Source organism: Thermobia domestica, chromosome 17 (assembly GCF_964235325.1).
Source record: "Thermobia domestica chromosome 17, izTheDome1.hap1.1, whole genome shotgun sequence".
NCBI classification, from domain to species: Eukaryota; Metazoa; Arthropoda; class Insecta; order Zygentoma; family Lepismatidae; genus Thermobia; species Thermobia domestica.
In genome coordinates, this window is record NC_137470.1 from 109,601,850 (window position 1) to 109,629,543 (window position 27,694).

Genomic DNA, 27,694 nt, shown 5'->3' on the forward strand with positions numbered 1-27,694 from the left:
AAATAGCAATTAAAAAAAAATGGTTCTAACGGTTTTGTTATGTCTACTGACAGGTTAATCTAACCTACCGAAATCAATAAGTAAGAAGAGCACTTTCAACGTTATCTTTAAATCTAAAATACCACATTATAGTTAAACAACAAATAGATTTGTGAAACAATACCATCTCCTCATACTTCAGAAGATTATTGTGACAATATAAGCCACTTAAGATGAATTCCGAAACAGCAATTTAAGTACTGTAGATAGTTTTCTTTCTTCCCGTATCTCAGTATTGTGCGGCTAACGAAAGCTGGCGTGTTGCAGTTGGACAAAACATGTGGTGGTGTTTTGGAGGAGCTGTTGCCAAATACTTTGCAACAATAGAGAAAGTAGCTCTGCCGACAAACTTAGAACTCTTAATATCTCACAATTTTATAATCATAATAATATGACAGGATTATTTGTAACATAGGAGTTTCAAATAACAAAATACTAGTACTTGTAATATTTGACAGAATATTAAACATTCAACTACCGGCAACAGCGCGGTCAGTGTCCTTGGTTGCCTAGAAGCAGCGTAAAATAATATTGCAGCGATTGACGCATCACTTTCACTTTCGTTTTGTTTACAGAACGTGCAGTTATATCAGACGCGAGCTGTTGTTAACAGGACATAAGATTATGTACGCAACAATACATAGTCTAACAAACGAAATATAAATTTCACTTGTGTACTACTAACAAATGTGAGTAGTGTTATCAAATATATTCAACATCAATTTGATTTGTAAATATTTTTCCCATTTCATATAATTCACATATTTACTTCTAAATGAGAATTACTAAGGAATGCCCTTGTTGGATAATGGAAAAAATGTTAACGGTAAATCGACAGAGAACTTCAAGGTTAAGTAAACATAGATCTCTTAAAAGCTGAGAAAATTAATTACCACCTTTTTCCGTTGAAAGCTCATTCAACACAATTTAATTGCTTTCAATATCGATGACATTAAGTAAAGAATGTAAATTGACATTCCAAATTGCCTCAGATCTACCCTCAATTGAAAACTAAAATATTCAAAGTGCATATTCTTGGGAACAATTAAGAAGGTCTTTGCATTTATAGAAAAATTCGAAATTTGTACCAAATGTAGTCAATATAAATAGTTTCTATTAGTCAGAAGAGTTGGTGGTGGGTCGCTGATATGGAGGTAACCTTTAGACCAGACATCAGAGTGGTCCTTTATTCTCGGAGCCGGCAACGAGAAAAGTATATCCAAGAACGAAAAGGTGGGTTTGTTGATTTGGAAATAAGTGTCCCATTCAGCACCGAGGTTGTGAGACTTGTACCTACAGGTTATCGTGAGAACCGAACTACATAAGCTCCCGCCGGGAGGGTGGGTTGTTTGTTAAGACTTGAGCGAAATGTTCGCAGTGTATGATATCTGTTGGTTGATTTGGTTTGACGTCCCTTTTCAGCACTGAGATTGAAGAAAATAGATGTATCACGCATATCACTCAATCTCACACTCACGCCATCATTTCCATATCATGTTCGCATTGCTTGACTGACATTAGGCTCGTTCCACTTCACATTATTATTTCGACATTACAGTCACTCGAACTCACCAAGATAACCCTACCACCTAATCTCTAAATTTAAAAAAAAGCTTCAGCACGAGCTTTAGAACACCTGTGAAGTAGCCATATTAAAATGTTCGTTTATTTATCGTATTCTGCAACTATTTATCTCCCAATGCTGGTAATATTCTAGTACGTATTAACTTTAACCTTTCCAGGAGGAATTGTCAGAGCAGCGAAGGAGCACTGTCCCCCCCCCAAATAAAAAAGTAACAGAAAGAAACACTACATTCAAGTATGGGATGTTGTTAAGTTATAGATTGGTAAACTTTGCTGCGAGAGGTCCATGGTTTGATTCCGATTTATTTGAGATTATGATGGAACAACACCGTACCTGTGGGTTTTCTCTGGGTTCTTCCGTTTTCCTCCATACTCTCATTCCACCATTCATTCATTTTGACAAATCACCCGTTTTCTCTACCTTAAAAGAGCCCCCTTCTGGCTTAGCGGTTAGCGAACGGGCCTTTAACTTGGGAAACCCAGGTTCGATTTCCGGTGGGAGTTCATGTGTGGTTCAGATCAAATGTTAAGCTATAGGTCCACGACTCATATAGCATCGCTGCTAAAAGAAACGCTAAAATCGAATCAATCAAAACCTTCAGCCTATAGGGCATATCCACAAGACGTTAAATTGAAGATTTAATATAATTTCATTTTTATATCATCCCAACATCACAATCACTCGAAGTCCACATTATGATTTGGTCCTCGTGCTCACTCAACCTCACGATTGAGGTACGAAGAACATGAAGTCCACATTCGCGAGCACCGATTTCATGAATCCGTGGTCTTTTAAGCGGAAATACGGAATCAAAACACATAACCTTCTACCAGAAGTCGAAGCCGAATTTACTGGCCTGAAGGCGCATATGTTAACGACATTGCCACAAGAAAATTCTTGGTATTCTACGAGTAGTACTTAAAAGATCATCGACGATGCTATCCAACTTCTTGTTCACTTTCCTTCACTACTCCAACAACGTGAAAACTGCTCTATCTACTCTGTATGCTGCTTGTTGGATTTACTAAGAAGCAGACGATGACGTCAAAGAGCATATAGTTGATAATTACTGCTATAGATGGTATGAATACGAGTTCGCGGCTGGATCACGTTATTTATGGACTTGATGATGGAAGTTTCCTGATTTTATGTCATTTCATTATTTACGAGTTTTAGTTTTAGAAACGAGCAACGTAATAGACATAAAATTGTGTAAATAATTTTGTAAATTTTGAGATACATAATTGGAAGAGTGTTAAGTGTATTGGGTAAATGTGCTAACTACGTGAAATTTCACATAACTTCTTTCTCTTAACTTAAGTGAACTTGGGGTCTCATTCCGCAACGGTCTTTCCAAAATTTAGAGAATCCTAAAGCAAAGCAAACAATGCAATAACTAATTATAACTGCTATGCCGACTATCCTAAAATAAAATGTAAACTTCGCGTCACGTTGACTCAAACCACAATCTAATGAGGCTCACTTCTAACGACTTGATTTATTTAACATCAGTCCAGTCTGGTTGTTTCCATTTGAGTAAAACACCGGAGGGACCTGCAAGCATTAAAGTTGACGCAACTAATCACAGTTCCCTATAAGGTTATGTCATAATCACATGTTAAAGTGAGATAACAATTTGACATATGGAACATTCACCTGGCCAAGCACTCTGAACGTGCTGCCTTCTTGTGCACACAGTTCATGCAGCTTACAATTTGCATGGGAAAGCAGCGTGTACTGAGTGCTTGGTCAGGGGAATGTTCCGTATTTCAAATTGTCATCTAAGTTAACTATTCGATTATTAACCTTATAAGGAACTGGGTTACTGCATTTAACATTCGTATAGGGTAAACCATGTTTACGTTGTTTCAGTTTATTTAGTGTTCTGGGTCTTCATTCCATATCATTTACATCATGTGTTTTCTTTTGCCGTATTCAAAACCAGATACAACTCTGCGAATTTGCGATCATTTTGCGATGCGACGTCAGTGATGCAAGTTTTAAGTTTGTGATAGTCTTACCTATTGTGTATTGATATGCAACTGAGCAAATCTTCGTTTGTGACCAGAAGCTCTGTACTTTTTCACAAACTTATTATCAAAAGTTATTAAAGCTTAATTTGCGTTGCGTTGCTGTCCGCAAATTAAGGGACGACTTATACAGAATGAAGCCTCAGGTCATTTACTTCTCTCTCAGTACATAAAGCATCATGACTTGTATTCCTTCCAGAAAACAAAACGGAGTTATCCGACTGCAATACAGTAGAACGTTAAATGTATCGTATGTTAAACTGTTTGACAGAGGAAGATCAAATAGAGGAACAGTAATTGAATAGGATGCCTGGTCCATTAAGCTTCATCCGCAAAGGCTACCAGTCGAATTAATTGCTCAAGGGAGCTTGTATAGCAAATCACACAATGGGTGTTCAGTTTTCTTCTCAGTGCACAGAGGACGAATAGAAGCTACTTTACTAGCAATACAAATTCAAGGACTCTAACATGTTAAAGAAAAAGAAAAAAACATATACAACTAAAGTCTTAGTAAAATGCAGCTAAATGAAAGACTGATAAGAATTACTGAGAAAGTATCATCTCATTGTAAAAGACCTCCACTAATTAATTAATAAGCACGTACTGTGTCTAATTCGTTGCAAAAATCCTTTTTAAATATTACCCAGCAATATTTCAAATTTAGTGTTTTCTGGATTCCATTGAAGTTATTGTGTATATACAGGGTAAGGCATAATTCACGAAAATGTCACATTTTTTTTTATTAGAATATGGTTAATATGAATGTTCCTTGTGATCGCCTTAATAGAAGTATGGGGAAAATATTTAACCACTATTTTCCTCTTATTTTGCAGATTGCATGAAGTAGACGTTCAAGAAGTGTGAGGAAGTAAAGTTTTAGTTGCGCAGGGAACGAAAATTATTGAACTGTATTGTGAAAATCAGAGGTCATCTGTCTTAACACAAAGAGCGTATCATCGCTGGATTCGTGTCAGGTGTGCACGTTCTGAATCAATGATTCGTTGTTTGGTTGGGCGTTTCAGCATGGTTCGGTAGCTAATTTGCCACGATCGGAGATACCACGCTCGGCAAGAACATGCAACAATCAAACGGGTTCGAAGAAGTGTCGACAAAATATCGGAGATGTCTACAAGAAGACGGCTGGCCACGTGATATTGAGTCAAATGACATTATATCACACATTAAAACATGATTTGTATTTATGTCCCTACAAATTGCGACTGGTGCAGCAACTAAAAGTAACAGATTATGGGCAACGCTTCAGATTTGCTACGCGCAATCAGAAGTTGGTTTGTGAGAACGGATATTTTTTTGATAATTTGATTATGAGTGATGAAGCATACTTCCATCTACATGGGTACGTAAACAAACAAAATTGTACGTTTCGGGGTACCGAGAATCTACAGGTTATTAATCAACGCCCATCACACACAGTCAAGTGTACGGTATGGTCTGATGTGATGTGCCAGAGAATCATTGGACCTTACTTCTTCGAAGATGTCAATGGCAATGCTGTGACCGTCACCGGTGCTCGATACTAGGCAATGATTAAAGAGATTTTGTGCCCTGCAGTGGATAATATGCCGGACATTTGTTTCCAGCAAAATGGCGCCATAGTGCACACATCCAGGAATACAACAGCACTTCTATGAACCATTTTTGGACAGCGAATCATTTCAAGAAATGCGGAGATCAATGAACCTAAAAATATACCTCGAAGAGAATATTCGTGCAGAAATCCATGCGATAACTCCAGCAACTTTGAGAAATGTAATGACGAATGTTGTGGCGAGAGCTTATGAGTGCGGACTGCATCATTGTGGACATTTACCTGAAACTATTTTTCACATATACATGACAAAAAAAAATCTCTCATAAGTAATGTATGTTAAACCAGCATTTCAATACGTATCGCTAACACACGCTAGGAGTTACGCTATTCTGCGACCGCCTCGTGAATTATGGCCTACTCTGCATAAATGAAACTGACGATGTATGTCGTCTTTGTTACTTGTAGTCGATGGCTTTGCACGGATACTATTTTGGATCCATGACTACGCGTACAATGTCAACACCTGCTCCCTCACGTTATCTCCTTCGCCACTTTTCTCATGGTGTTATCTCTGCTTTTATCAGATTGTAACACAATGCTTCTACTTTATCTAATCCTCTCCTTTCCTCATTGTGTTTTTCTCGGTTTTTCTCAAATTGTAAAACAACGCTCCTACGTCATATATCTGATAGTTGGAAATGACAGAAACAACATGAAAAGGATTTTACACAGTAGAGGGTGTATCAATTGACACATTATGATGCGTCAAACATTGGCTTAAGGCACTTTATATTCTCTATGATTGGCAACACAAGGTAAGGGAAATACGTGAGCTCATGAAGTAGTCCATACACGTAGTTTAGATTTGAGATAGTCCAAGGAAGAAAATCCATCAGAGACGAGAAAAAAAAGAGACAGTTCACTTGAATAAAAAGGACATATATATATATATATATATATATATATATATATATATATATATATATATATATATATATATATATATATATGGTGACCCCAGAGAATTGTATGAAGATATTTCAAACTAACTTGAAAGTTTTTTGCTTCCTTAAAAAAAAATAATGCATCACAGCTTAAAGAAAGAGAAAAAGCGGCAATTTTCTTTACAGACGCAATGTTTTCAGTGTTACGTCAAGCCATGCAAAAAATAAAATAGAAACTATCTTCTATGGTTGAAAAGTGGCTACACAAGAGAAGGAACGCTTGGTATTCAAGACACGCTCGGAACTTGGTTGTTGTTCTTTCAGAAGATGGTGATGTCCGACAACTTTTTTCTTGCTCTCAAAGGCACAGCCTCTTAAAGCCATCTGCACATAAAATTGACCCATTAACCCAAAATGACTAAAAAATATACCGTTAAAAGTGGGTATTCTGAAGGTACTACAAATTCCGTTCGACTTAAGGTTTCTTCTTTTTGGAAAAGGTTTCACAATATTTGAATATTTCGCAAGCTTTACTTTTTTAACTTTATATAATTAAAATTAATATATCTAGTTAAACAGTCATGGGTTTGAAAAGAATAACCAAGCAGGAATGTTACCTGATATGGTACCATATGTTTATGTGAATTACATACGCTCTGTTATTGTTTCTGGACAATATGACCTATGAATTGGAGTCAGAAGTTTGCATTATGTGAAAAGCGTTGCACGATCCTTTTTTGAGCAATAATAAGAAGATTGTTAGGAATACACTTACAGTCAGTCTTGGGAAGTAACGTAACGCAAGTAACGCGTTACTTGTAACGAGTTACTTTTTAAGTAACTTTCCTAGTAACGCGTTACATTTTTTCCAAAGTAACTGTAACGGTAACGCGTTACAATTTTTTAAGTAACGTACCTAGTTTGCGTTACTTTTTTCGCGTTACATTTCGGATGAGTAACTACAATATATGTATTTTTTTCGGAAACAAATGTTTCTTTCCTGTAAGTGAATTTCTCAGAATGGAGCAATGGAGCATGAACGATGTAGGTGACCGACAGCACACAAAGAAACAGATAAGATCATAGTGCAACTTGCTGGTTTTGGAAGAAGTGGACAGCCTCAGTCAAATCACGTGTACTGATTGCAATTACCTGGAACATTTTGTCATAGATTTTGACAGCTCCAAATCAATACATTCAGTGAGTGAATTACAAGTGCAATGGTACCGGTAGTATATTTTACTTTGATTGGTGTTATTTTTATAAAGATGGAGAACGAAAATATTTTATCGTTCGAACATTTGAAAGAATACTTTTTCTTAAAAGCTGAAGATGATGGTGGATAGGATTTAAAAGTAAAGTGGTTAGAAATATTTATCAACAACTAGAATGCCATAATTAACAATATACAGTAAGGCAGCGTTTCCCAACCGGTGTGCCGCGGCACACTGGTGTGCCGTGAATGGGCTGCTGGTGTGCCGCGAGGAAATCGAAACAAATTATTAATTCTATAGCAATCAAATTGCAAGACAAAGGAAAAATGTATATTTGTATTTCACATTACTGTGAACCTCTACTATGAATCTACAACTTTAAGTTTCATACCGTGTTACTTTTCTGTACATTTCTAATGTTGAAAAAAGTATTTGTTATCATTGTTATGACCATTATTGCTTCCTTACTGCTGCAAACTATTTCGTAACTTGAAATTTTAAAATATCATTCAATCTTTACGACAAAGCAAACATGCATACAAATTACCTACGTTTGTGTTTTAAAACTAAAAGAGATTTGTTTGCTCGTTCGTTATTTAGTGAACTTTCTTCTTAGTGAAAGGTTGGATACAGCTTTCGAAAAAGAAAGCTTAGTTTTAAAAACCTGAGTCCAATATTTAATTGCAATTGTTTTCTATTTTTAAATTAGAATGAAAAATAAGCATAATGATTTACCACGGGGAAAAAACAGTGATCAAGATTTCTTCTCTTAGAGAAGGAGATGAGTAATCACAGAAAAAAAAAATACCACGGTATTTTATATTTACAAATAATAATATCTATGAGTGTGCCGCGAGAATTCAAGTTACACCCGTAGTGTGCCGCAAGTTGAAAAAGGTTCGGAAACGCTGCAGTAAGGGGTTAATACGAATAAACTGTGTTCTGATGATCAGGCTAGACTTCATTACTAGAAAATAGTTTGTTGATGGTATGTAATATTGGATTTCTTTCAGATCAGTTTCCATATCTTAGAGTCCCGTTGATTATAGAGTTTGGAACAACTAGCTTTAAAAAGCATGTATCGATTTTAGAGTTGCTGGCAAGTTTTTATTCACCCCCAGTTCAAGTGTTCTCATTTTATTAGTTATAGTGTAATGTTTCTCTATATTCTGTATTTTTAATTTTACATAACATTATTATATAACTAATTTAGCAGATTAATAGTAAGCAACCATTTTTTCTAACGCATAGTCATGGGCACGAGTCAAGCTAAAACTCGACTCGAATTCAAGTCGAGTTTCGAGTCGAGTCAAAGGTAATGTTCTCGAGTCGAGTTCCGAGCCGATTCACTGTTTTTGGCGTCGAGTTTGATAAATGGCTTGCTCGTTTTAAATCATAGTCTGATTAAACTGGAAAGCGAAAGCCATGGGAAATGTAAGCTAAGGAGTAATACGGAATACTTGTAGTGTTGCTCACGAGAGGGAACACTGCTCGCATCTCGTCTCGTCTCGATAGCGAGATTCCAAGATATTTTTAATAACAAGTTCACTTCGGCTCGGCTCAACTGAGCCGATGGCTCGAGCCGGCTCGCTTGGAATGAGCTATCGGCTCGAGCTGGCTTGGTTGGAATGAGCCATCTACTCGGTTCGGGTCGATAGTGAATGAGCTGTGAGTCGAGCTGCTAGAGTCGACAATTCTAAAAACGGAAAGAGCAGTTTTGAAGATATTTGGCCAGTGCCCTATAACTTTTAACAGTGCCCTATAACTTTTAGCCGAATACTTAACCTAGACCCTCAACCCAAATTCAGAATCTCGTGAACAATGTCCTTGATTCCTAGACTTCATGACTGCCGAGGTTGGCAATCAACTACTCTTTTTAGTATTTAAGTACAAACCACCTATCTTTGATGTTTATACACAGTGTTATAATAATAATAATAATAATAATAATAATAATAATAATAATAATAATAATAATAATAATAATAATAATAATAATAATAATAATAATAATAATAAAAGTTGTAGTAGTAGTAGTAGTATCATTGATAATATATTACCTATGTAAAATACTTGAAGGGAGTACTCGAAACTACGCACCGAATTTGGCTTGACTCGACTCGAAACTTGACCCGAATTCGAGTCGATTTGGAAGAAATTTTTCCAGCCGAGTTCTCGGGTGGAACTCAAAGATGTCTGTTTCTAGTTGAATCGAGTTCCAAAGAAAACTCGCTCGTGCGCATCCCTACGAGTAATGCAGTATGGCATTTTAGTCAGTGGTACATTATATGAAAATGTTCATATAGCTGTCAAGTAAAAATGTGTCCTTGCATTTACACAAAGCGATTCAGAACGTGCAACAACAACAACAATAATAATAATAATAATAATAATAATAATAATAATAATAATATCGGTAGTAATAGTAGTACGCAAAATTGAAGTAATAAGATTTTTTGACATATTCAAAGTTTCGAACCTAAAAGTAACGCGTTACTTTCGAAGTAAAGTAACAGTTACTTCTTTGGGGCAAGTAACGCGTTAGTAACGCGTTACATTTTAAGAGAAAGTAAAGTAACTTGTAACAATAGCAATGAAATATAATAAACTTACCTAGTAATCTTCAGTTTCGAACTCCAAATCGGTAGAAAATATCAAGAAAGTCTTTACGTAGCATACTTGCAACAGAATTATCTTTTCCCATGATTGTGTTGCACCCAGCGGACGTGAAGTTTATTACATTTCAAGTGGGATTTATTTATTGATTAATTTTAACAGTTATTCTCGTTATTGATTTACTTTAGCGAGAATGACTGTTAAAATCCTCAGTGTATGTGTTTTATAATTTCTTTAATGCACACACCTACAATCTATTTGCACATTCAAAAATGCAAAAAAGTGTGCATTCTAAAATTATCGTATATTCATTTATTATCGCAAGGGCATTATCGTATATCGTACGAAGGCTTAAATTATCGTATATCACGATAAATTATCGTATGGTTGAGAACAGTGAATTAAACGCTGCTCTTTTCCTGTCAAAGCTTGTATTTTACACACGACACGTAGGAGGATCGTAGCAGATGCCCGTTTCCAATGCCTTGGCAATGTTGCCAATGCAATACTTTGCTTTCCTCATTTAAGGGTCTTCACTACAGCGAAATTAAATTACCGCTAATTTTAGTTTTTTTCTGTAATATCTTCAAAACAAATAACAATATTTGAAAAGCAAAAACGCAGTGCATTATACATTATTATTTTTCATGTGGTACCGTTATCACAACTCATTTATCTGCTTTCGATCTGCAACTGTCGATAGATTTGAATTTTTTTTGTGTGTGTGGTTCTGTAAATAGCTTCATACAAGAAACAGATACGTGAATTGTAGTAAAGATAACACATGCAAAATAGTTTTGTATAGTTCACTACGTTTCTGCTTTTCGAATATTTTTATTTGTTTTGAAGATATTACAGAAAACCTCTAAAATTAGCGGTAACTTAATTTCGCTGTAGTGAAGGCCCTTAATTACGATAAAAGAAAACTAAGCTGGATAGTATGGAGAACAGATAGTCGCGAGCTGAATGCTCGGGAGTCTACACTACCCTGACCTCTCGCGTGACTATATGGCAAGTGTACGTGTCTTTGGCGCGGAAGACCCGAGCTCGATTCCCAGTGCAAGTCCATGTGTTTCGAATCTCACATTAAGCTGTATGTCCACGTTTCATACAGCTTTAGGACTAAATAGGACGTTGAACTCCAATTCAACCAATACAAGCAGGAATACCGAATAAAACAGTAAACCAGGGAGTATATTTATTTGTTTACCATCTGCATGAAGGTGAATTTCAGCAGATGTATAATAGTGGAATCAGCACCGCAAAGATAATATGAAGGTAAAGCGGTTCTATGTTACTGTAGATTACAAAATGCCAATTTTGTGTTAGTGAAACTTAAGTTTGAATAGCAGGGATTCTATCTAATGACCTCTTAATTAAGTAGTTAAGTACTACGCATTCTAAGATGCAATACACGCTCCACAAATCCGCCAGCTGACCACAAAACTACCCATCCAGTGAAACCATACGTGAGGGTCACTCACGACTAAGGGATTCAAAGAGGAAACAATTTCACAACCACTGGGGCAGACAATTGAGGATCTCGGAAGAGAAAGAGCAAACTGGGAAAATCATTTTTTTTTTTTTTTTTTGTTTTTTCCTCGCATGAGAGAGGTCTGGACAACACATAGATACCACGTTTTGCCCTGGTTCGCCCTTAATATTCTCAGTTTCAAAATAAACAAAGATTTGCCCTCGCTATCTTAATGTACTTGCAAAAACTTCAGTTTGGTTTCCAAAACCCCCGATTTCAGGATTCGCCCTTTCTCTTCCAAGGTCCTGAATTGTAATGTTCGATGTTACAGTTTTATTGTCCTCGATTATTTTGACTTTTGTAAACAATGTTTTCTTTTATTGACACTTATTTTGTTATTAAATATTTTGGGGTTTGGCGTGCTTAAAATTTGTTTAATAATTACAACCATTTTTTTTTAAATATGAGCTTAAACAGTTTGGTTGAATTTACTTGTGGTTATAAAAAGATAAAAAATATACGAAGAAAGACGTTTAATACTTACTTTTTTTAAAATCTTATATATGGCTTTAATGTTTAGTGCCCTTAAGTGAGTTTGCTGTCACTAGCTCTTCACAGTTATTCTTAGTTTCTGAATGGTTACCAAGCGTTGCTTTGGTGTTCGTGGTACTGGGTTCAGTCCTCTATAAGAGCATAATATTTTAGCAGTAGTTTGTCATTTTGGAGAAAACCATCAAAACCTTGGGTTAAAACTAACCCTCACCGCTGGTGACTAGCGCCAATGACTATCGTCTACGGGGCCCTGGGTTTGATTCCTGATGGAAGAGTACTGAACGTATTACGGTGGTTCTGATTCCACCCTAAATTGTAGACTGACGTCTTATGTAGCCACAGTGCTGAAAAAGAATGCTAAATTTAATTAATCAAATCTGTCTAAAAGCGAAAAACAAAAAAAAAAAAAAAAAATGATGTTATTTACAAATCACTCAGGAAATGGTATGGCAGACTGCAGTTCTTTGAGTTTGCACAGCCAGAGAGTTTAAGTTTAGTTAATATTTTTGTAACAGAACCTAAATAGCTTTTCTGTTTCCTTTTATTACTTTTTGAGTTTTGAAATTTTTGCGATGTTTCTTTCAGCAAAAAAATTTAACATAAAAATACTTATGAAAATGGGGTAATCGTGTTTAGCATGTAAACAATAAAAAATATTCTAAGTTAAATAATGTTTGTTTCATATAATAAAATCAAGATAAAGAAAAGACCACGTTCGGCTTGCAAAATACATAAATCTTATTTGTTCTAACTTGTTTTGTTAAAGAAATTTTCAAGCACAAAAGAACATGTCAAGCGTGATATATGAATGGCTACTTGCTTCTAAGTTAGCAAATAAAATGATTCATTGTATGAAGTTGTGTTTCCTTGCTGGTCCACTTAGAAGAATTACGACAGGAAGCACACATAGCAAAGAGATTTATGATCAGTCATCTGGTATTCGACTTACAATAATACGGAGGGTTTTGTTGGACCAGCGGTAATGCATGTTTACTTGCTGACTGGCATCAATATCCCTTTTCACAGAGACATTGATTTTTACCACAATCAATAGCGTTCCACAATTCCTCTCCAAAAATTAGCGTACAATCAAGCAGTCGGGTATCGAACTCGTCTCTCCCCTGTCCCAACGTATGATTTGGACTGTGCCAACCTTCACCCTGGGCCGCTTTATAGCCCCTCCTCTCGAGTCATGGTTTTACACAGTTCTGGTCTCTTTCTGGATGCTTGCCAAGTTCGCGAAAGCTGGCGCCTTCGCTATTCCGGCAGGTGAGTCCCTTTACCCTCGTGCTGGGCTCAGTAGTAGTAACTGGACCGTGTTTGGAGCGGAGTGTACAGCGAGAGGGGAGTTCAAGGGAGGGGAGTTCGTGAGTAGCGGGGTCAAGGACAAAACTCGAGAACTCTTCCGCCTGACAGTTCCCCATAGCGTATTGATGTTTCAATAATGAACGGACACAGTTTACTCGTTTAGAATACGAGAAGTTCCGGAATCTGAGTACTAGAGTGATTTCTGGAGACGTGTGTGATTGCCAGAAATAACTAGTGATGTAGCTGACAGTTATTCCATGTCATGAGACGTTTGATATCTCCCTCAGGTTGAAGAGTTAATTTTGTATTTACTGCTCTGGTGAGAGAAACAAAATATTGACTGACAAATCAAGTTAGACATATAAACTGACGTTTTTGATTGATCTAATGTAATGAATAGAACACTGACGAAAAAAGCGATCATTTTTTCTCTCACTTCCCGTCACATTCTCGTCATCTTATTTTTCTTGTCATATTCTTGGTCTCGTCATCATTCTCGTTCACTTTCAAAATTTATTCTTGCTCTCACCCTCAAAATGTATTTCCTCCCTCGTCTTCATTCTCGTTCTCCTTGGAAGGCGGCAGGGTGGCTCAGTGGTAGAGCGCTTATCTCTTGTGCGTTAGGTCCCTGGTTCAATCCCCGGCCAAGCAAGTTTGTGGGGAACATCGCCGCGTCTGGAATTCACTCGGTGTATTCCGTTTCCTCCCACATGCTCATTTCACCACTACTTCCATTATCGTTTACTTCATTTACTCATCGTCTCTCTTTGCATAAAGGGCATAATTGTGGGATATTAAACTGAAATATTTCGTTTCATTTTCCTTGGAAATGCATTCTTTCCCGCAAAATGTATTCTTGCACTTGCCCTCAAAATGTATTCTCACCTTTCTTCCCATTCTCATTTTCTGGGAAATGTGTTCTTGTACCTGCCCTCAAAATGTATTCTCACCTTTCTTCCCATCCTCATTTTTCTGGGAAATGTATTCTTGTACCTGCCCTCAAGATGTATTCTCACCTTTCTTCTCATTCTCGTTCTTCTGGGAAATGTATTCTTGCACTTGCCCTCAAAATGTATTCTCACTTTTCTTCTTATTCTCGTTCTTCTGGGAAATGTATTCTTGCACTTGCCCTCAAAATGTATTCTCACCTTTCTTCCCATTTTCGTTCTTCTGGGAAATGTATTCTTGCACCTGCCCTCAAAATGTATTCTCACTTTTCTTCTCATTCTCGCTCTTCTCGGAAATGTATTCTTGCGCTTGACCCCAAAATGTATTCTCACCTTTCTTCTCATTCTCGTTCTTCTGCGAAATGTATTTTTGCACTTGCCCTCAAAATGTATTCTTACCTTTATTCTTTCTCATTCTCGTTCTTCTGGGAAATGTATTCTTGCACTTGCCCTCAAAATGTATTCTTACATTTCTTCTCATTCTCGTTCTTCTGGGAAATGTATTCTTGCACTTGCCATCAAAATGTATTCTCACTTTTCTTCTCACCCTCACTCAGCTTCAAAATGCGTTCTCGCCCTCAAAATGAATTATCGCTTTCGTCTTCGCTCGAATTCAACTTTAAAATGTATTCTTGCCCTCGTACTCATTCTCATTTACCTTCTAAATGTGCTCTTGGCTTCACGTTCGAAATGTATTCTCGACCTCAAAACGTATTATTGCTTTTGTTCTCACTTTCGTTCTTCTTGGAAATGTATTCATGCACTTACCCTCAAAATGTATTCTCGCTTTTCTTCTCACTTTTGTTCTTGAAAATGTACTCTTACACTTGCCCTCAAAATGTATCCTCGCCCTCGTCCGAATTCTCATTCACCTTTATCTTCAAAATGTATTCTTGCCTTCACCCTTAAAACGTATTCTCGCCCTCATCCTCACTTTCATTCAGCTTCTAAATATATTCCTGCCCTCAAAAAATGTTTTCGTCCTCACTCACCCTTGCCTTCGAAATGTTTTCTCCTTCGCCCTCGCAATTAGTCGCCGTCATCTTAGAATAGGAACAACTCTGACGAGGGTGAAATGAGCGAGGGCTCCCATCTCTGTACTGGTGGCCTTGGGTGACGTTTCTCATTTGATCAATCTGAAGTAAAAGGATGTCTACATACCACAATGACCGCAAGGACTCCTGAAGCTTGGGTTCTACAAGAAACAGAGTACTACTTTTCCTCATGTGTGATGCATCGGAAGAATTTGGTACGATTCATGGAGTTGCTTTCCGAACGTACACCTGGGAAAAAGTGAAGCAGCAGAAGTGCACTATCAACGTTGCCAAACTTAGAGACACGGCGAAGGAGCTACAAAACTTACCCTTTCATTTGAATAATAACAACTATTCAAATTAAACGGTAATATTAATAATAGCAAAAATATAAAACGATAACAAAAAAACGAAACTTAGCGGCATTCCCACAACACTGCACCCTAGGAGATGTTCTCCGTATAATGCGAGAAACGGCACTGCAACATTTCATGGGTGAGAGTTGACAACCGAGAAACACCCTCTTGTGTTCTACTGAGTGCTGAAATTTGTAAAATGTAGGCCAAGCTTCACGACTCCTCGCGATCACTATAATTACGGTTATTGACAGTTATCTAGATTTTAATACCCAGTTTTTCTTAAGTAGAATCACATGAGACCTCCCCCTAGTTTAGAAGCTTGTGCATGCACCTTCAGTGTGCGAGATTCCGAATTCCATTCCTATTTAGAGAGCCTTGAAATTTGAAAGCATAATGATAAATCAGATTTCTCCGTCTCACATGGTCTTGGTACTGAAGGAGACACTAAACCGTAAATCAACCAACCAATCGACGGTTTTGGAAATATACTGGCCTTACATCCATAACTAAGCGTACGATCTGACGGATATAAGAATATATTTTTTTATGTTGGCATGGAAACATCGTTAAACTGATGGTATTACAGAGTACGTCCTGTCGATATTTGAATCGTGAAAAAATTTCCGCGTTTGTATTTATTAGTTTAAAAAGTTACAGGAGCGTTTCAAAATAAATGGTCGATCCCATACATGACACAATAACCAAAATCTTTTGAAAACGAGAAAGTGTGGTGGGGAATGCACAGTGGGCTGAAATCCCAAAAACCTTGTCACAATACGAAAACGTTAGTAAATTTGTATGATATTAGGAATATATAAGTATTCGAGGTCACTGATAACGATTATCAGGTCAAAAGTAAAAAAAAAATCGATATGACGTATCCAACATGGCGGGCAAACATTTTTTTTAAATTTCCAAATAGTCTGAAAACTCATTTCGTCATATTTTCGAGGTCACTCATAACGATTATGAGGTCAAAAATTAAAAAAAAAAAATCAAAATGCCGGATCCAACGTGAGGGGCAAGCATTTTTAAAAATTCTGCAAATAGACTGAGAAGTAGTTTCATCATATTTTGAGAACGCTGATGACGATTATGACAAAAAGCAAAACTCCAACATGACGGATCCAACATTGGGGGGAACATGTTTTGAAGCTTCTCCAAATAGGCTGAAAACTAATCATATGTTTGAGGTCCCTGATAACGATTATAAAGTCAATGCCAACATTCAAAATAATTATGAAGTAAGCTGCATTTATTTATTATTGGTATCGTGTCAAATTACTAACAATTGTTAAAAGTTGGTATTCTTGCCATCAACCTCTGATTGGAAAAAGGGAATAAGTACAATTTTTTGCGATTTTAACCTGAGATAGCAGATGTGTTCCTTTAAGATAGTTACATCGTTGAGTAGAAAATAGGAATGTTTGGGCAACACTATATAACCAATGTAGAAGACAAAATTTCTCGCTGATTAGAAAAAGGGAATAACTACGTTTCTTATTTCCTTCTTCCAGTCACCATCACAACTGTGAGACTGTGTGTAAGTAGACAACCACTAAAGCCCTTTGCTGACGTTTCGATACTTCGCCTTGTCTTCGCATTGCACACACAGAACTACAAGTACATCATAGGAAATTTGAAACATTTACGTGCATCAAATGGCGCGTTAATATGTATAAATTTCGTTTTTGTCACTGATACGCAGCATTTTCAACCCTAGAGAACGATCGAAAATAAAAAATGGGTCATTTGAGACATATAAATGCATTGTGGTTTAAGATTACTCAATTGATGCAGATATTTGCATCGGTACTGATGCATTTCTTCTTGATGTGAGCGTCACCTGTCGTGTTTTGTTTGAAGCTAGTCTCCAGCACTTACTGCGCATGCTCGACTGGTTTTCGTGTTGTTGTGGAGCGAATTCTGACTTGTTATTGTGTGTGTTCTTTTGTCTAGTGCTGGAGTCTGCTTAGAAAAACGGAGGTAAGTGTATATTAAAATACGATATTATTGTGTTAGGTAGTGCAAGTATGTAGTTATTAAGAAAAGTACCGTTAGCAAAACAACAAAGCCATAAGGGATTCTCAGAAGGAACTCGTTTCCTACCAAAATCCACAAAGGAGTGAAGAAATATTTAGGTTAACTACAGTACATACTGTATGTTGAAGTGACTCATGCTAGTGGCTGCTTGATTCTCATTAAATATATCCGATGCATGCGTGAACTCCGAACCGCTGTTATTATTATTATTATTATTATTATTATTATTATTATTATTATTATTATTATTATTATTATTATTATTAATAATAATAATAATAATACTTAATATTCTTATTAGGTGAAGGTTGATTATTTAGAAAAAACTTCATTTAACTCGCATAAGTTGTTACTCCTGCACCAAGGGCGCCGATCCTGGGGGGGTTTAGTGGTCTGGGACCCCCAAAGTTGAAATGGTCCTCTAACGAGGGGGGCCAAATTGCTAAGTTGAAGCAGGTTCTCCTATTTCTACAGTACATGGTCGTTCATTTTTCCTTTCTACTAATGCATATCTTTCATAGGGCCCTCTAAAGTTACACAGAAAACGGCGCCCTTGTCCTGCACATACCAATAGTTGAGTATCTACTAAAAGTCACACATGGTCACGTAATTGTGGTGTTTTGGTTAGAGTATCGGGCCAAAAGCCCCGATTTCGTGATATTGAAGTAAATATTGACAAAACACGGGTATGCCTACTATTGAGCAGGAAATACATTGAAGGTTAAAAACAGTAGCACGGCATTAACCCTTACATATATCGTATACGTTTATACGTTAGGGTTGTATTTTCATTATTCGATTTAAAAAGTACTAATAAAGCTTTCTTTCTAGAGTGGAAGCGTTCTAGAACACGTTACGTATGGTTTTACGCCTTTCCGGGTCGAAACATAGGGTGTGATACGTCATAACTTAAAACTAAAGAATTTTTTGTTAGGCCTATTTTTACTATTTTTTGAGTTACTTACTTTTGCACCTATAACAAAAATTCCCTTTTTCTCGATTTTCCCGCTCACATACTCGACGGAGACATGCGAATGGAAAACGTTTCAAAGGCTGTTCTATTCTGAAGAGAATGAGGTACGAACCATAATGCTAATGTAAATAAGGATGTCTCAGGAAATTTTTACCTGAGATCTTGTTTTAAACGGGAATTTATGATACTGTGGGCATATTATTTTTTGGCGGGCTTACTTTTGCACCTAGAAGATCGTTATTTTGCACATACATTCAGTGTACTCCTTAGTATTCTACAGATATATTTCAGATCTCTGCGGTGCCCCAAGTTGTGTTCAAACGGGTAAAAAGGTTTTAAAAAGAGATATTTTAATAAATCTCTTTATCGAGATTTTCCCGCCTCAGATACATGATGAAGACATGTGATTGGTAACGTTAGAAAGTACTTTCCATTCTGAAGAAAATGAGGTACGAACCATGATCCTAGGGTAAATAGGGATGTCTTAGAAAATTTCCCGTTTTTGCGGGAATTTGGGGTATTGTGGGGATATTCTTAGCACATGTGTTAATATATATATATATTTACCTTACTGTTCTAAATAGAAGCTTGAAATTTTGTAGACATATTCACTATGCCCTTAACATTTTTCAGTTGATTTTGAGATCTGTGTGTTAACACAGGGGGGGGGGTCCAGAAATGCTAAAAAAAGGGATATTTTAACAAAAATCCCATTTTTTGCAATTTTTCCCGCCTCAGATACATGACGGAAACATATGAATGGTACCGTTTGAAAGACTGTTCTATTCTGATGAGAATGAAGTGTAAAACATGACCCTAGGATGTCTCAGAAAATTTTTATATTACATCCCAATCTTTTTGAGTCATCTGGGCCACTGTGGGGATGTTCTTAGCTGATTCGTAATTTGTTTCTCCCATCCTTACTATTCAAGATAGAAGCTTGAAATTTTGTACACACGTTTCGTACACCATTTAGTATTTTTCAGTTTATTTTGAGATCTGTGTGTTAACACAGGGTGTTCCGGAGGGACCCAAAATAGAAAAAAAGGATTTTTTCTACCAAAAGCCTTATTTTTCCCCTCAAACTTTCCGTTTCAGGGACATGATAGGGAAATGTGAATGGTGCCGTTTTAACACAGCGTATAATAAGGAAAGGAAATTTCAAATGTAATTTCTGGTATCATTATCAGGTTAACTTTTCAGAGGTTAACAGGATTTTCCACTAGTGTTATGTTCTTCCAATGAATTCAATTTGATTATGAGATTTAAACTGACTGTTACTTCATTTTTAATTAAAATTCGTAGTTTCATGAATGGGAAATGAAAGAAACATAACTCAGCATGTCAGAAGGCTACTGATGATGTGTCAGTAGAGACAAGAGACACACGTACTAGAAAACATGCTACAGGCTAAACCAGTAACGTCTTAGTTACTGTTCCATTTTCAGTTTTTTTTTTTAAGAACATGCGTCGTGTACTTACGTAACATCCTATATTACTGAGAAAGTAAACCTGATAGCGAAATTCTGATTTCAGATTTGAATTTAACATGGTAAATTTTTATAGACCTACAGACTTTTATCCCAGAAATATAACTTTTTTAGAATATTATAATTATACATCACAAGAACAGTTTTCATATTTTTGTACCTAATTCGAAACGTCCACGTATTTGTCCGTTTGCGAAATATATCTTTAATAATTAAAAACAGGGAAATGTAAGTGAAAAATTCTTTCAGATGATTTTAAAATGAAACTTTGGATGTCTTCCCGTTTGGCCTTTTCCCGTTTCGCCTTGTGCCTGTTTTCATTACTTCAGGCTATGATGCTAAGATAGTATATGCTAATTTGATTGTAAGGCGAAACAGGAATTCCCGTTTCCCCTTACACCAGCGAAGGGGATTTTCAAGTTATGATAGGGAAATTTAGTAGTATTTACGTTTGAACGAACAGAATAGCGTATAATCAAAGCAAGTATTCAGAATTTTGTGTTATCTGCGTCACTGTTTAAAAAATTGCTCATGTAGCCTTGTATTTGTACTGTACCTCACATATGAAGAAGAGAGCGGCGGAAGAACGAACATCAACAATTACTAAGACATATAGGTAAGTATATATAATAGTTGTAATAAGGTATAAGTAATTTTGACACTGAAGCTTTTCTGCATGTTTCTAATATTTACTCGTGCAACTTTTCCAAAAGTTATTTTAGAACTTTAGATGTGGAACTTTTCTTAAATGGCATCCTAGCTAGCACACAAATACATAGTCCATTTTTTTTATTTATAGTGCAACACAATTAACCGGTCGTAGTTAAGCAATATTCCGTCTGTCTTTACTTTCTAGAGGGAAAGTACGACTTTTATTTTTTTTGTTTTTATTTTATTTATTTATTTATTTATTTATTTATTTTTGCTGTTGATGTTTAAAATGAATTTATTTTCTTCTCTCCAGGAAGAAGATTGCTAAGGGAAATTACTGTGGTGAAACTGCATCTGTTGTCCCTATTTTTGGTGCCGTTAAACACTCTCTATATAACGTACGAGCATGAACCGGGCACCACTATCGCAAAGATTGAATAAATTGAATGTGGAAGGATCGTGGAGCGAAACGCAGGACGGCAAAAACTTTTATTGGGGGATGAAGGCGATGACACCAGTAGAATTCTTGTAAGTTATATTTTAGTAATCAAGAAAATAGTTTATCATTTCTTACGTTCTTCTTGTTTCTTTTTTTCTTTCTTTTTTCTTTTTTCTTTTTTTTTTTTTTTTTTTGAAATCGTGAAAATCTGTTATGACAATAGTAATAGGAGTAAGAATATTAATATTAAAGCATTTTCTTTAGAATGTCTGTGTTGTTTATTCTAGTCTTTCTATCTTCAACAGGTTTTCGGCACTATTGGAATTTTGAAAATTATGTGTCAGTGTGACAGGATTGTAATGGAGGGACACTTAAGACTGTACCTCTCCTTTTCTCCCAAATGTACATCCTGCACGGAAAATATTTCGGCCAGGTATTTGTTCTCCTCTTCTGCATATTGCCCAGTAAAAAGCAAGAGACACATGTAAGATTACTGGAGATAATCATGGAAGAAGCGGAGAAATTTGGACTGCGTTTCAAATTGAAAGAAGTTTCTATTGATCTTAAGAAAGTAGCAATCAATGCTATAAATAAAGTATTTCCTGGTTAAAATCACAGGATGTTCCTTCCACTTCTCTCAGTCTGTTTGGAGGAAGGTTCAGCAGTTAGAACTTTCTCAATTGTACAAAGAGAACACTGAAGTAAAAAGATAGATTCGACATGCAGCAGCACTGCCTCTGGTACTAACTTCCCATTTAGATGTAGTGTTTGTACGTTTGCAAGAAGATGCGCCTGACGTTCTATGAAGGAGGAGTTCCATGATTATCTTATAGACACTTGGCTGGATGATGGTGACACGTTATTTTCTCTGTAAGTATGTTTTCTTTCCTACATAAATAGATGGCGTTTAGTGCAAAAAATTAATGATTGTTTTTTTTTATTATTAAATCATTAATTAAGCTATCCCGAGCACTCTACAGTATAGCATTTTTTCCATTAACACCTAATGTAAAGTGTAATATTGATTTTCTTGCGACGTGTATGTATTGAAGATTCTACATTCACTGATTTGTAAATTATCAAAAGAACACATTCTTTTGCTTTGCAAAAGAAATAAATTAGGTTCACCCAAAATTTTGCCATCGACTTTCCAACGTAGATTCTCCTGCAATCCTTTGAATTTTTAATGTGCTAATGATGTATTTTTACCTATTTGCAGTGACTTGTGGAATCACTTTGAAAACGATCAAGAACAAATGACTAACAATGCAAGACAGTGGCACGTCAAATTACGAAGAAAGGCATCAAGGGATCACTTAGACATACATTCTTTCATTGAATTAATGAAAGACAGGCAACGTGAAAATGAAAGATTGCGAGTACTTCTTCAAGTGGTTATCAGAAAACACACTTAGAAAGCTAAGGTAGAGACGGTTTGACGACAGAATTCACCGCCTAAAAGATAGACTTAAGAACAGTGAAATTGATGTAATTTCATATACTGATGCTGTTTCATATTATATCCACATAGAAACTTGATATGCTATTTCGGGTGTGATAATAAAATTTATGTTCTAAGATATTTGAGTTTAATTTGTCTGAAATAGAAGAGACGTTGCAGTTGAGAATAAGATAAATCCCTCTTTGTTACAGAAACAGAGTGAAAATTCCCTTGTATGTTATAAGGTCAAGCAGGAAAAGGCCAAACGGGAATTCCCCTTCCGCCTTAAGATAACATCCTTATCGGTTGTATGGCAAAATGTTTTGAGGGCATAAGGCGAAACGGAAAAAGGCCAAACGGGCATAAATTAGTATACTAAAACATATTATAAAAAAGCGATAGAAAGATTCAGAGAACATAGACATACAAAGTTTGATTTATAATCTGAGTTGGTAGTTTCCACTTTTTTTTTTTTTTTTTTTTTTTTTTTTTACTCTGTAAAGTTTTGTGTTTCCCATCGCTAGATTTGCTATCGGTACGATTTTTCTAACATTGACCCATGTTCTTTTATTTCACCAAAGATCATTTGGGATTTTAGCTTTAGTGAAAATGGCAAAACTGCTCTTGTAGAGCAACCTGTAAAAAAAAAACCTATGTACCTAGGTATATTAAATTGAGTTCTTTTCCTTTTTTGACTTGTAAGATATACTATTTGAAGGCCTTATTTTTGTAACTATTTTCTCATAATGGTTGTGACATAGTTTAGATGGATCTCATAAATTGAGTGGCCTAAATTGTATATTGCACATCTGATATACAGGGTTGTCAAGGGTGTGAAAACGATGGACTAAATTTACAACACTACTGAAACTATGAAATCGAGGTTTATTAGTGTGATGCATGACAGAGTGAAAATATTCCACTTTACATGAGAGCCTCTGCGACCATTTTGGAAGGTATCATACTGGATTTTAATTAATTCAGTGAAATGGGAACTTTACGATCCGATACTATTGTTGAAATAAGGTGTGATTTCGTAACGATATTATGGTAGTTTCCTCTCTGCTAGTTTGCATCCTGAACAAAATTATGATCATAAATTTACAATGACAAGTTTTTATATCTAGACCTATGTGATCAAAATTTCGTTATATAGAAAACAATCTTGTTAATGTCTTTAAAAATCACACTTTATTTCAAAAATAGTAGTGTATCGTAAAGTCTATATTTCACTTAATTAACTCAAATCCAGTATGACTACTTCCAAAATGGCCGTAGAGGCTCTCATGTAATATGGAATATCTGTATTCTGTCCTGCATTACCCAAAAAGCCTCGATTACATATTTTTAGTAGTGTTCTAAATTTATTTAATCGTTTTCACACCCTTGGAAATCCTGTATATTTAGGGAATATGCAACCAGCGATACCAACCATTGTTTCAATTAATGCATGTAAATGCTTCAGTAGGAGACAAAAAAATGCATAACATTTTGTGATTTCAGCAAAACGTTTATCTGCATAATAAATTTTATGCACACAAGTGCATCAATTAACACAGTTTTCATTATGCATTTAGTTGCATCCTTAAAAATTATGCATCTAAACGTTTTGCTGGAGTCACAAAAGTTATGCATTTTTTTGTGTCAACTAACGCGTCTGTGGTTCTGTGTGCACAATCTATAGAGAAATATTTGCCCCAATCAGTTACAGATTTACGTGTTTTCAGTGATACAAGTGATCATACAATGTCAAAACTGCAATCATACAATGACATGAATGCTTTTCAGCCTGACCGTGTCATAACGGTTCACAACTATACAGCAATATTTGCCTGTCAGAGGTCACAGTTTTTACCATGTGACCGAAATATTGCTATAATCAAACTAGAACTGAAACGACACAATCGCGTTTATTTAACAGCACAGTATAACCACGTGATTACGAATGCAAGAAATACTGATACTCCATTTCAGGTTTACTAAGTTGTCAATGAAGAAATTTTAGATTTAAACATTAGTGGTAACCGTTTTACAAGAAATCATCAGGTAGCATTGTGGACAAAACAGTGAAATTCCAAGTAAGTAAATAGAGACACTGTTTATAAAGCAGCATCTCTAGGTTATGTGCACGCTCATAAGTTTATCAATGGACTAAGAACATATTTTTCGATTACTCAAAAGTAATGTCACAAACGTTGCACTGCCAACGTCAAAGGCATACGATTGGCAGTTCTCGATCAATCAGAAAAAGATCAACGATTCTTCACAAATCATCAAATACATACCTGACCAATACAAACAGTTTTATAGGATGATTTGTTCATGGAAAACCACTGACCAAGTAACTGTAGAAGACGAAGATGCACACGGATAGGACCCTATGAAAGCCATTCTATTGCGACAACGTATTTTCTTCAGCTGTCTATTGTATTACTTTTCTTGCTGTACAAATAACGTGTTGTACAAAAATAAATAAATACATAAATAAAATAAAATAAAATAAAAAACGAACGGTGACAATAAAAGTGTTAGAAGCCTAACATTCGTGATAGTTCGGATACATATATCCAAGATTAACATACAACATTGTATTCAGCATGTACATTTTCATAGCTTTCTATCATAAACTGCACATTACATACCCTACACACAATTACAATTGCGTCCAACTCTAATTGATTGGAAAAAGAGAATATTTTTTCCATTTTTAAGCTTATCTAACTAATTGCAGTGCTGCAATACAAGATTCTTCTTGTCTTAGTGTTTGTTAGTTCTTCTGCTACAAGTAATCAATTATACTCTTTTGCAACAAACACAAACAACGCTTCGGGAAGGTTTTTTTTTAGCGTTTTTGAAAACTTAGGTCTGATGCATTTATTCCCTTTTTCCAATCAGTGATTCAATTGGGAAACACATGGATAAATTTTGCAATGCCACTTATCGTCAGAAAGGTAAATCTCGTTAGCTTATAGTATTTTAGGGTTTTAGGATTTAGCTTTCTGAGCTTTCGGCATCCACCACGTTTGAGGGATGACGTCCCTCGGCGAGCGCACTATCCGGGAAGGGAAGGAAGAAGGCGGCCTGGGACCTCTGTTAGGTACATACCGGCATTTGTCTGGTGTGAATGAGGAAAACCCAGGAAAACCTCATTCAGGATGGCTGGCCTGAAAAAGCATTTTACACTTTTTCGACCGAGTGGCCGCACCGAGAATCGAACCCGGGAGAGCTCGCACCGAAGACGGGAGCGTTAGGGAGTACACTATGCGGGGTTACGCTTATAGTATTGCTTATGTCGTAAACTCAGTATGCCGATAGAATTATGCTGAATTCATAACTTTTTTTTTGCATTTTCCACTTTTTTGTTTTTACTTTTTTTTCTTTAGTTTTCATTAACTGTAATGATCATTTGTGATAAGTTTGTTTCCTCAGCCTACATTATTTCAATGTCAGTTCTACATATCTTGATCTATTTTATTCATTTTGAAAATCCAAAAAGTGTTGAAAATTATCAGTTATGATACTTTAAATCTGTTGTTTTTACGTTCCCGTTCACTACATCAGGAAAGGCTAAACGGCACGTTTCAAACGACTGCTGCTCCGCAGTTATAATAAAGGGACTGACGTTTTAACGAATTTAATACTTCAAACATTGTACTATACGACCCAAGACTTAAAAATTCTCAAATCGATTTTTTTTTTACTTTTTACCAGCTTTTTGGGATTTCAGCCCACTGTAGAACGGTTTATTTTGTGATAGTTGGTCTGTACCTGCCAACTGTACTGCATTTATCCTCCGGTCATGATTCGTTCTCTACGTTAATAGTAGACCCTGTTCTTCATAACATTGGTGATGTATAAGACTGTAAAACTTTTTATTTGCAGTCACATATATGGATATAGATTAGTGCGCAAATCGAAACGAACTCCTCAAGAATAATGTATTTTTTTCATTATATCACCGATATTATATCACTTTAGGTATTCCCTAATGTCACATAACACGGACTGGGTAAAAAAAAATGTATCACATACCCCTCATTTTGGCCTAGTGGTACTTTTGTTGCATGAGGCCTCAAGTCTGATTCCCGGTGCGGCAGATAAGTTCAAATCCCATTTTAAAAAACTACAGACCTGGTCCAATTCTCTGATATCACGAATTCGACTACACCATACTTTCTTATCTTTTATCGTCAGGCCGTTCTCGCTGGTTTAGTGAGTAGCGCGTGCTACTTTGGTGCACGTGGTCTCAATTTCGATTTCCGGTGGGAGTGCATTACGATTGTTCAGATCCAACATCAAATTGTAGGTCAACGTCCCATAAAGGCTTGATGCTAAAATGGGGTGCTGACCTTCAACACGCAAGCAATTTTATCGTTGCTCAAAAGTAAAGGTCATATATATATATATATATATATATATATATATATATATATATATATATATAATAAAGCGTGTTCGGTAGCTCTTTAAATATATATAATACTAGCAGCGTTCACCCCGCTTCGCTGCGGTCACCCCGGAACGCAATAAACTTTGTTACTTAGATAATTTTTACTTTTTCGCTTTCAAGTGATATGATAAAAACCATAGAAGATTGCAGTAAATGTTAACATTATATCGCCTGTCATTTATGTTAACCCGCCCCGCTTCGCTGCGGTCACCCCGCAACGCAATAAACTTTATTACTTAGATAATTTTTACTTTTTCGCTTTCAAGTGATATGATAAAAACCATAGTAGATTGCAGTAAATGTTAACATTATATCGCCTGTCATTTATGTTAACCCGCCGAGTGACACGGTCATGCGGGTTGCATATAAATACGTTTATTTTTACCTATGATGAACTAACAAAGGATTTGTACGTTATGGACACTTGAATGGTCAATTATCTCAAGACACTGGTAATTAAAAATTAAAGTGATATGATAAAAACCATCTAGGGTCCAAATCCTAATAACCCCCCAAAAATGAAAGAAATTGGTTCAGCCGTATTAGCGTGATG

The 27,694-nt window shown here is 36.1% G+C and overlaps 1 protein-coding gene and 1 long non-coding RNA gene across 2 annotated transcripts in view; one reads left to right on the forward strand and one right to left on the reverse strand.

Moving 5' to 3' along the window:
• Positions 1-27,694, reverse strand: part of LOC145674282 (uncharacterized) — a gene marked incomplete in the record, with an annotated part of 853,005 nt that overhangs the window by 80,850 nt on the left and 744,461 nt on the right.
• Positions 21,847-22,895, forward strand: LOC145674283 (uncharacterized). The gene is made up of 2 exons (XR_014128883.1): positions 21,847-22,120; positions 22,470-22,895. It is a non-coding gene; the product is annotated as an uncharacterized LOC145674283 (long non-coding RNA).